Source organism: Miscanthus floridulus, chromosome 12, assembly GCF_019320115.1.
Source record: "Miscanthus floridulus cultivar M001 chromosome 12, ASM1932011v1, whole genome shotgun sequence".
NCBI lineage: Eukaryota > Viridiplantae > Streptophyta > Magnoliopsida > Poales > Poaceae > Miscanthus > Miscanthus floridulus.
The window spans coordinates 30,393,454-30,405,600 of record NC_089591.1 but is presented as its reverse complement, the minus strand read 5'-3'; the positions used below and the strand labels follow the sequence as shown (position 1 = coordinate 30,405,600).

General features: G+C 40.5%; 1 non-coding gene across 1 annotated transcript; it reads left to right on the top strand.

Moving 5' to 3' along the window:
- Window positions 1-11,651: 11,651 nt before the first annotated feature.
- LOC136498690 (small nucleolar RNA R71) lies at window positions 11,652-11,760 on the top strand. The gene has a single exon (XR_010769700.1). It is a non-coding gene; the product is annotated as a small nucleolar RNA R71 (small nucleolar RNA).
- The last annotated feature ends 387 nt before the right edge of the window (window positions 11,761-12,147 follow it).

Genomic DNA, 12,147 nt, shown 5'->3' with positions numbered 1-12,147 from the left:
TCGATCCTCTAGCCTAGAGCTACTCTCTCAATCTTGATGAATATTTTGATGAAGATGAGATCAGATCATCAACTACTTCCTCTAGCGAAGCTCTGTTGGAAGAGACCATAAATCGGCTGAGACACATATTTCCAATGCTTAAGAACATAGCCGATTTGGTCCAAGATACTAATTCAATGTAGAGAGTCTTCTTGGCTATAAAGGGCGATCCATCTCCAGCCCTCTCTAGAGTATTGTCATATTTGTCTGCTTTTGAAGATCAAGCCCTGAAGGTGAAAAAGAATCAGAGGAACCTATCCAATCATGAAGCTCTGATGGCCAAGGATAACTCTAATAGGCAAGAGGCTAAAGAGTTGATGCGGCTGATTGATGATTTGAAAAATTCTTCCCTCAGGACCGACCTAGAGCTTTCCCAACTGGAAATCAGATGTGCTGAACTTGAGAAGGAACTGGAAAATGTGAAGGCTGCTATTGATCGTTGCAAGTCTACTCTGGCCCAAATACCTGACGCCATCAAATAGAAGAAACATGAACTGTTGGCCAAAGTAAAAGGAAGCAGAGCCATCCATAGTAGTCTTGAAAACATTCCTGTAATAGCCAAAGAATATGAGCAAAAGATTGCAGAAGCTGATGTTGTCCAGCTAGAAATACTAAAAATTATCCAGGATGTTTTGAACTTGTAATCCATAAGTTAACATATGTATCTTGTGTAAAACTGACAATAACCATACTTTCCTACAGTCTCGTTGTATCTCTTTTTTCGGCAAAAGAGCCGATTTAAAACAGCCGATCCCAGACTTCTGATCTTAATCCAATTGATTCTGAAAACATGGCTTTCATTAAGGGAAACCTTTGATTTTTTGCCTTCAGTCGCCCAACTCCGTATTCTCTTTGGCATTAGTGAGGCAACGATTTGCCTTCTATTAATTGTGGTTGTCTACCACACTTCCCAAGGCTTTCACCTCTTTGCTTCATGGCTTCAAATACCAGCTGATGGTTTTGGCCTTGAACACATCTCCACTCGCAACTGTTCCTTTGCACTTCTCCGCCTTCCAAAACCCTATAGTAGTTCCCTTCCCTTCTTGTAGATCCAGTCAAATCCATGGTCGGTGAGGATAATCGCGGCAAGCGAGCGATGGAGGAGATCTCGGAGGGGAATATGCTGATGAACCAGTGTCTCCGATGCATGAGGTGAGGTTGACATTTCGCATTTATGATGATGAACTATTCTGACTCGCCTATAGGTTCATAGTGAATGACAGTCTTCATCCTCTTCCTAGGGCTAGTGGGCGCTTTGACGCTGTATCTTCTGCGCTGGCCTTGTCATCAAACTCTTTCGACTCATACAATGGCGATGACACCCGACGCTTTCTCTGAGAGTGGAGGGCGGCCTAGAACCGCTATTCTGAAGCAACTTGATAAAATGGCTAGTTTGAGATCTGTCTCGGGGTCTCTTAGGTGGCCCTTCATGCCGCCGAAGAGGAGGCCAATGCCATTCGGGCATGGTTGGCTAAATCCGATGCCACGGTGGTGGGTAAGATGAACTCCATGAATGCTTCTTACTGGGATTTCCATTGTCTTTGTCTTGATAGTCTTTTTGTTCCCATGATTATCAACCCTGATAGCGTAGTTGGAATCTCTCCAACTAGCAGCGAATGCGGCCATAGACGCCGTCAATGCCTAGGGTTCCCCTATCGACGCTCATCTATAAGACGTCCTAGTCCACATTCGGGGAATCACCCTCCATGGTGTTCGTCATGGTGCGGTGGTGGCGCTGACCGCATCACAAGTCCAAACTGGGTACGAGCTTCATGCCATGGAAACTGGTTTCCTAATGGGCAATGGCCCTGAGGAGCATGAGGACCTACTTGAAGAATTCATCATGGCAGCAGAGGCCATAGTAGACATCACATCCGCTCAGGATGTGGTGAACAAGGTCTTTGATTAGTTTGTACTTAGGGTAATCTAATGAACAAAAACTCTTGTTCTTTCATGTATGCGCCTCAATGCAATGCCCTTGTGTATGACTATTTTTGCTTTTTGTTTTTGCTCTATAGGTGATACATATCATATTGGCTTTCATTGTCTTTGAAGATTTTCATTTTTTGAACTAGAGGCGATACCCTCCTAGTACCAGCTATTAGAGCCAAGAATGAATCAGCTATCAAGTGTTGATCAAATGTTAGGATAACACCCCGCAGAACTTTTCATATCAAAGGTCAAACGATTAACCATCCCAGGTCAAGCGTCCTATTAAGTGAAATAGAACTCCTTTGAGAAATCCATTAACTCTGAATCATGCTTACACTTTGACTTAGCATTCACATATGTTGGCCTAAATCCATCTCCAAGACTCAATGTTTATTTTTCCTTTAATCCAACGACCGACGTGAAGCCATGACTTTTCTACTAAAACAAACTCTCAAAGCCGATCACTTGCATTGGTTGTTGGCTTTCATTGCTGATCTCAATGAAGCCTCCTTCCCATGACTTGCCAGAAAAACATTTGAAGTCTCCTAGTTCCCAAAAGACTAGATCGGCTATTGTGACACTCATGGACTCATCAGCACGAACCAGTTCGACATCATCTCCATGCCATTGAATCAAACACTAATGCATGGTCGATGGTATACAACAGTTCGCATGAATCCAATCATGATCGAGGAGCAAACTGTACGACCCTTTTCCATCGATGATGAAGAATGTTGTGAGTAGAGTCTTGCTTTTGATTGTTAGTTCGACGTTTATTGCCCCCCAGGTCTTAGACGTATTACCTCTGAAGTCTTTAAGCATCATGTCGGTCTCCATTAGATCTTCTAGTCCTTTGCCAAGTTTACAAAAAGTAGTGTAAGGCATAAGATTGACAGAAGCACCTCCGTCCACCAACATCTTGTTCATCGGCTTCCCATCAACAAGACCTTTCATATATAAAGCTTTTAGGTGTCGATGTTTGACTGGTTTGTCAAATATTGCTTGCTATACAACCATTAACTTGGCAACTATCTCCTCATACTCCGATTCATCAAAATCTGAATAAACTTCTTGATCTGCCGGAGCTCTGAATTCTGATGGCAATAGGAAAGCCATTTGGATATTAGCTAATGGTTGCTTTCTATTGGTTGTCTGCTTGGTACGCCATACTTGAGGTTTACTGGATGCCTGAGCCTGTTCCATCTCTTTATTCCTTAGGCGTTGCACCCTTCTCTTCTGGTTGCTTGTTAAACCTCCTGGACACCATTGGCCCTCCTGCCAAACATATTTTCTTTCATTGCCTTTCTCTTCATGATCAGCCTAGTCCTGGTCAACAACTCTTTTTCCAAGCCGATCATGAACACTTTTATTTTTTAAGCGCCGATCCATGTTATTATGATGATATGCATCTTGAGCATGGATAGACTGGTGGCTGGTTTGAGACAGCCTATACTCCTGATATTAATTGCTACATTCTAGACAGTCATGTCTGGTAGGCAACTTCAAACCTTCATTCTAGCAATGTCTGAAGAAAGGACAATTCCAATGTAATTCGGCTTGTTTCATTTCATACCTCTCTTCTTTTAGTTGATGCTGGTACGCTTGATCCTTTAACCAACATTGATAATCCTTTTCTTTCTGCCATTGCCACTTATTCAATAGAATTTGAGATGTTATCCGTGGCTTTGTTGTCTCTGGTTTTGACGTCTCTCCCTGCTCGTATCGGCTCTTTTGCTTGGCATGATGTCTCCTAATCTCTCTATACTCGTCAGTCGATATTTGCATCTTGGGATCGACTGTTCTAGCTTCTTTTGATTTGGCTAATGTGAGGACCTTAGTTTTTCCTTTGAATAGCCCAGCATCAACAATGTTTTGATCTCCTAGGAAATGATTATCATCAACTTTCATCTTCTGAGGCATATCAAATTTGAGCCTCCCCTACTGAATAGCCCTCTGTATATGCTGTTGGAAAATTCTGCATTTGTTGGTTGAATGAGAAGTAGCATTATGGAACTTGCAAAATTTCTTATTCTTTAATTGATTAGGGGGCAAGATGACATGACTATCGGGCAACTTGATCTGCCCTTTCTCAAGTAAGAAATTGAAGAGCTTGTCTGATTTGGTGACATCAAAGTCATAGCTCTCCTCAACTCCTCTTCCCCAAGGATTTGGCACCATCACTGTCTTCTTGCCCTAATTCCATTCAGTCGTAGCAACCTCTTCTTCTTCGTCTCCATAGCAGTCATCGACTGAGTATGAATCATAAGCTTCGGCTATTGTGGTACTCTTCTAGAACCAGGTATCTCTATGCATACTCTAGAATTGGCTATTGAGCGCTGCTACTCGTTGAGCCAATTGACCCAAGTTGTCAAATTCTTGTCCCAGTAGCTTTTCTTTCCACATCGGTAGCATTCCTTGAACAACTAAAGCAGCTAGTTGATCATCGGCCAAGTTTAAGGAGAAGCACAAGTTCCTAGTTTCTTAGAACCTCTAAAAAAATTTAGTGCCCGATTCATTAGTCTTCTGTCTTATAGTTGTCAGATCGGTAATCTTCTTTTCTCCAGTCCCAGTGTAAAAATATGTATGAAATTTCTTTTCTAGGTTAGCCCAATTGGTAATGGAATTGACTGGCAATGATGAAAACCAAGTGAAGGTTGGCCCTGATAAGGACAAGGAGAAGAAACGAACTCGATGGGCATCCTCAACTAATACTTCGTCCAATTGTGTAAGATACCGATTGACATGTTCTATCGTGCTTGTACTGTCTTGGCCAGTAAACTTAGCAAACTCTAGGAGCCTATAATTTATGGGAAGAGCAACCAAATCATACCATTCTGGATATGGGCATTTGTACAAAAAGGTCAGCCCTTTTGGCTTCAAACTGAACTGATTCTTCATCATCTCGGTCACCCTCAATAGTAATTCATCAGCTTGTGGATTTGGATTTCTTTGCACCTGCTGACCCATCCATGGATTGAAATCCCGTGTGCCTTGGTATCCTGGATTCGGCATCATGTGAAGGGTGTTATAATCCATGCCATAGTGATACCCTTGTGGAATCTCAATCTGCTAGGCCCTTTGCTGGCTTGTTGCTTGAAGTCTCTGATTGTAGACATAAGGATCTATATCTCTACGGATCCTTTGAATTGATGGTGCTATTTTTTGAGCCAACGACGGTATGTGGCCTGATGTGCCAAAATTGATCACCTAGTTCTGACTTTGCCCCATCGGCTATTGCACATGCTGTACTGACGGTTTAGGATTGTACTGTATCTGATTTGTAGTAGTTCCCTGAGCCTATTCAAATGAACCCTAAACTATCTGGACATCACCATTACCAGCCGGTGCTGCTTCTTGATGGCTGATACTGACTTGATTAGTCCCTTGGGTCGACGGATCTGGAATGTTGTAATAAGCCGGTCTACCTTGACCAACTAGAAATCCATGAATCGCCTCTCTCATGGCGTTGTGGAATAAGTCCACGAAAGCTTCATTATGGCTTGCTATGGCATCACGAACAAATTTGTCTACAACTTCCTTAAAGAAATGTCTGTCTTCATCTTTAGTTGTATCTGTTTGCCCGTGTAGTAGAACTCAGGGTAGTGGAAATTTCTAAACAATTGTGTTGTCATGTGTTTTGGTGTAGGACAACAAACACTTCTTCTAGAACTCTTCTATAGCTTTGCTGATGATACCCTTATCCCCATCAGGTAGATCTTCATAATGCAACATAAGGATGTCGTTGTTGTTGTGAACCGCCATGACGATTGTGGGGTCCCATCGGGCATGCCAGAAACGTGTGTCGACATAGAATTTTTGTCCTATGCCGAGGACACACGCGGCAAGCCAGAAGGGTCTACTCAACAGAGCTGTAGATCCACCTAGCTTTAGCATAGGGATGGTCGATCATGCACACTCCTCCCGAGACATGCCAGTCAATTTGACCCTATAATTGACAAGGAGAGAAAGCTTATAAGTAATTAAGGGCGGAACTTGCCGGTGTTGCCAGATAGTCCTGAATGTGTGGCTCTGAGAGCCGATGTGAAAGGAGATTGACTAAACAGTCAATTCCAGCATATTCATGAGAATAAATCGGTTAAAGCTCATTGGGTTGTATAAGAAGAATCGGTTATCATTCAAGATAAATGTCATTATTTGAGTAGATATTAATCAATGGCAATAAGATGTCAACAATGATTGGTCTATGCTGAGCCAATGATTACAAGCTACTGAACCCCTTTTTGTATAAAGAAACAATTCAACACCATTTAACTATTTAATAAAGATAAATCTAATGAACATGTTAGATCTCATCTATCGCTATGACTAGTGGGGCATGAGGCAGAATCATGTAGGCCATAGAAATAACAATAGACTCGATGACCCTAACTCATTACTAATATCAGTGGGGCATGAGGCAGAATCATGCAGGCCGTAATACAATAATAAGATCATGGGGCTAACACATCTTTCAACCTATCTTTACTTCAACGATATCATGATGTGAACTATTCATGAAAGCACTCGATATCGGCTAAAACAGTCGATTTAGGCATAGTGCACAGTTAAAGTCATGCCTTATCAGGAATAGACCTACCGAATAATGATCCCCACTCCACGGTGCTAACAGTGGGGTGTGAGGCAGAATCACACAGGCCGTGATAATAGGCCATGGAATGGTTTTTGCTAGCCAATAAATCTACTCAAGATGTAACATGCTCTAACCACACGCTATGCACGATCAAGATTGATGTAAAACAACCGTTAAAACATAACTCATCGTTTAATGTACATATTAGATCAGTTTTAGATTAGCAAACTATGGGCTAAATAGGATATAAGGCCGATCTAGATCAATCCCAATCGGGCAGAGTGATATTGCTGTAATTTAGATGAATAATGAAAAGCAATAAGCAATATCGGTAACTTAATGAATCTACCAAAGACTGCCATTCTAAGGTAGAGCCAATAACTTGACCTTGATCTAGTTCATGTAGTGGGGGTCGACCGGATGTATGCAGCCATACTTGAACTAGGCAAGAATTGATAACTAACTTATACTAGAGTCGCAGTGGAGGTTGACCGGATCGATGCAGCCGTACGAACAGAGGTATAAGCCATGACAGTACTTAGAGCAAGCAGTGGAGGTCAACCGGATTGATGTAGCCATACTTGCTGAAGAACTCACCGAGATCTACTCTACTCCTACTCCTAAGGGGTGGCCTGAGCCAAAAAAGTAAATGACTTGTATATTGGATTGATTGTTGTCTTTTACAATAGCCGGGGTTTGGTATTTATACCCGAAGTCTAAACATGAATCCTACTCGAGCACGATTCGTTACAATTTTCCTGCATAAAAGAAAACATTCCTAATTTAAGATAACTTGGACCCTAACCCTTCCCTCTTTTGTAGAGTATGATATGGAGTTTCTAGCCGCCAACCGTAGCTCATCATCGCTATCTGCTAATGTCATCCCAAGAGATCTGATTCTAGATTTGTATCTGAATCGGCTAATGCGATCCTTCCGCAATAGAATCCTTGATTGGCACAATTTCGGAAGCCAGAGAGTTCCCGCGTTCTTCTTCGAAATTTTGGTGTAAACATAGACCTATCATGGTAGAATACAGAGGATGGACAAGGATGTCACCACTTTTCACCTACCACAATCTATCCGAAGGCCTAGCTATATCCACAGGTAATCTATAGCCTAAGCACCATGCTTAATCTATTGGCTTACTACTTCAATCTGAGCTCTGATGAAATGAGATCAAAGCACCCTAACCAGATGGTGGAACTGATACTAACGAAAGACTACTAATTATAAGATAACCTATGCTACTAATGCTAAACAACAAGCACCTCAGCTCACTAATGATGAACACTAATGACTAAGTACTTAAAGTAAAGCAAAGCAATAATACTAGAATAAAGAACTTAAATAAATACTGAATAAAGTAAATGTTGAAATGAAAGTACAAAGGAGCTATACCAGATCTAGAGGACTCTTCCAAACTCTGAGAGTAGCTCCGCTCTTGCTCTACTTCACTACTAGACTACTACTCTATAGCTAATGCTAAGCTAGAAAGCTAAGAGAAGCTTGGAGAGCTTGGAATTGAATGGGGCACTTTTCCATGGCCTCTTCATCATAACCATTGATTAAACCGACTTAGATCAATGCATCCCATTGGTTCTGGAGGGGCTCCCATGGATTAGTGACATGGCAATGTGCCAAGGTTGGACCAGCTAGGGCCGGCCGGTGCCTAGGTGGCGCCAGGCAGCACTTCCCAATTGGCCCAGGTGGCCCTGCCACGTCCACTTGCTTCCTTGGTCCATGTTTGTCACCATTTTGGCCAAAAATTGCCATATTTTCTGCATACAAATAATTCTACAAGTACAAGTGGAACTAGGTGTAATTTAAACATAATTCTTCACATGTGATGATGATTTACCTCACTTTACCATGTTTTTGGGTGAAATGTTGATGATCAAAACAAGTGTTAGTGACCATCAACAATCTCCCCCATGCTATCCCTTTGTTGTCCTCAGCAAAGATGTGGGTTTAGCATGGAATTGGTTGTTGCATCAGCAGTTGCTACTATGTAACGCCCTACAAAGACTTATATACAAACAAATACTATCTCTTGAGTTGAACATGTCAGCACTTAGAAATTTCACCATCAGTCTTAGCAATGTGGGACTTATAGCTTTCACCTTGATACAAGCAGTTGCAAGAATGTGTAGCTAGATAGATACTCTTTGCCTACTTTGGTTTAGCTCAAACTTCCTAGAAGTCTTCACATGATTTTAAAAGAAAACTTGCCTAAGTTCCTTGGATGGTACACTCAAGTCACTCAATGGTGTTTGAAATCCTCACCAAGGCCATGAATTTTAGCCTTAATTTCTATCCTAAAGCTTATGTGGAGCTCAAGGTAGGGGTAAAAGCATAGCTTACTTGAAAAGAATCTATTGCTAAGTCAAACACTTAGATCAAAAGGAGTAACAAATCATACAAATTGATCAAGATGTGCATGTGTGGTAAATTTGGTGGAAGTGGTACTCCTTTGAGAAGTTTCCCTTCTCTAGCTTCTTTGAGAGGGCATGGCTACTTTCTTTTTCTCACTATCTCTCTCTTTTTTACTGAACACTAGTGCTTTTTGCTCTTTTATTTTCTCTCATTGTTTCTATAGCCCATGCCTCTCTTTTTGATGTAAGATAACATAAAGAGGTAACTTTGATTCTCATAGAGCAATGAATGGAAAGGATATGTGGTTGCGTATCCCTAGTGTAGGAACAACATAAATATGTGGGTGTACGTGATCTTGATCAAAAAGCATGAAAAGTTTCACTACTCAGATCAACAAGGCTTGAAAAAGCTCAAAACAAACAAGCAACTCTTATGGTGGCTTTATCATGTATGCACAACATAATTATTTGGATCTGGTAGGAATTTATCACCATTCAGGAACTTCTAGCAAGAGAGTTTAACATTTTGCAAAACAAAACTCCAGGTTGTTTTTACCATTCCTCAGATTGGTTCAAAGATTTACTCTAATCATGGCATACAACATATCTCACAAAACCCTATTCTTGGTTCTAGCATTTGAAACCCACTAAGGCATTCAACTTAAGATGAAGTCTAAGTTTATCATGCTCAAATCTTAAGAAGTATAAGGTTGTATAACAAGCTTTTGCAAAGTATCATAGAGCAACTATTCATCATCTCCAAATAATTTTATCATCATGTTATTAGACCAGAGTTTCTCTCAAGATTAATTTAAAGGCACTTCTCTCTACAATCTATGATCATGAATGTTGAAATGAAAAGCAAACATGAATGTAAAGAGAGGGTTTAAGATTTTCATACCTGAGCGGGGAGAGATGTCTCCCCCAAGCTTGCCTTTTGCATAGGTTGGATCTTCTAGCGGCTCTTTTGATTCTTTTCTTTATTGACTAACTAATACTACTAAAATGCATAAATAACTAACTAACTAAACCTATAACTACTAGATAACTTATTCAACAGGAATGCTACTCAGTTTTATTCATTATGATTAAATATTTTTTATATGTTGCTTTAAATGCAAATCTATCCTATCATGCATTAGCTACTGTAGACTTTATTTATTAACATACAGTAGCTAAACACAACTAACCTATCATGCAATGTAAAGGAAATTTATTGGAAATTTAAATGAGATGCAACTAATGAAATCCGGTAAATAAATGCAAGGGATAAAAAACTTACCTTTTTTATGAGCTCAAGGTCATTCGTCCTTGGGCAGAGGTGTTTCCTCTTGTTCCACCTCAGAGGCCATGTCAGGATCAGGGGATGACGAGTTTGAGGATGGATCTTTCTTTTTATGCCATCTCTTTCTATTCTTCTTCTTCTTGACAAGTTTCTCCGGATCTTCAATTGGCTTTGGTTTCTTTATCTTGATTCTCTTTGGATGCTTCTTCTTTACCTATTTCTCATCAAAGAGGGGTTGTCTAGAGGCAAAAGTAAATATTTCTTTTCTTCTAGCAAAGTGGAATTGGATTTGCCTAGAAGCCACATATATGCAAACATTTGCAGTGTTAAGGAAGGGACGACCAAGGAGTAAAGGTGTATCCTCGGCGTTGCCCATGTATAAGATCATAAAATCTATAGAAATATAGGCACTCCTAACTTTGGCTAATAAATTAGTGGCTACTCTCTCGAGATAACAAATAGATTGATCAGCTAATTGTAAATAAATTGAGGTTGATGCTAGGGGAGTATAAATAGCTTATCATAAGTTTCCTTAGACATGAGGTTAATACTAGACCCTAAATCACAAATGGCATTATGAAAAGTGTGGGGGCCTATGGAGCAAGTAATGATGGGATTCCTAGGATCACCTTTCTTAATAGGAAATCCCCAACCATTCACAGAAAAGTCATACCTTGCCGTGATAAAGTTGGTTGTCTCTATGGTTCTTTCAGGTTTGCCAGGAATTCTATCATTTTCGTAGATGGGATAGCAGCAACAATTTGAGCTAATTGGGTTTCTATCATCTTATTGAAACTAAGTTGATTTTTTAAGACATGAGAAAATTCATCCAATTTAGTATTTATATTTTCCAACATCTTGTCATGAGCATGTAGTTTCTTCTTAATGCTATTAGTCATTCTACCATTGCTATAAACAAGATCTTTCAGGAAAGCATAACTATTATTACCTTGATTATTCAAATGAGAAGAAGTGTAATAATTGTTACCTCCTTGGTTGTTGGAGCACTGATTCAAGCCTTGATGTTGTGGACAGAACCCGTTGTCGGTATTGACGAAGTTGAGGTCCTCTTGGGTTTCAGGGCAAGAATTGCTGGAATGTCCATCATCTCCACAGACTTTGCAAGTCATGTGGGAATCTATGACTTTGAGTGTCTCTTGGGCACTCACATTCTCATAATGTTCTACTCACTTTGCGAGCAGATCCATCTTAGCTGCAAGCATGTCAGTTTCTTTAATTGAATGCATACCTCATTTATGGGATTGGAGTCAATCATCGCTCTGTCCTTGGTTGGAGACCATCTTCTTGATCAGCGTCTCAGCATCAGCAACACTTTGGGAAAAGAATGCATGACCACCACCAGCATCTAAATGGCTCCTATCTAACGACACTAATCCATGGTAGAAGTTCTAGATCAAAAGCTAGTCTTCCATGCCATGGTGCGGGCATGCAAAGACATACTCTTGTATTCGTTCCCAAGCTTCAGGAATTGATTCATCTACTAGTTTTTGAAAACTAGAGATTTTTTTACGCAGAGCATTAGTCTTCCCCATAAGGAAAAACTTGACTAGGAAAGCATTCGAACACTTGTCCTAGGTGTCTAGCGTGTTGAGGTTAGAGTAAAACCATTGCTTAGCCTTTCCTAACAAAGAGAAGGGGAAAAGGCGAAGACATATAGTTTCTTGGCTCACTCTATTAATGGTGAAGGTTCTACAAATCTCCAAGAAATGTTGGAGGTGAGCATTTGCTTCCTCGTGGGCTTTCCCAAAAAATCGACTAGCTTGAACAATCATAATTAATGTAGGCTTAAGCTCAAAGTTAGCATCCCCATTGATAACATTGGGTCCATTGGCTACATTAGCTACCGAGGGTGTAGAAAAAACATGAATGGACTTGTCACCTATGATAATGGAGGGTAGGGATAGGA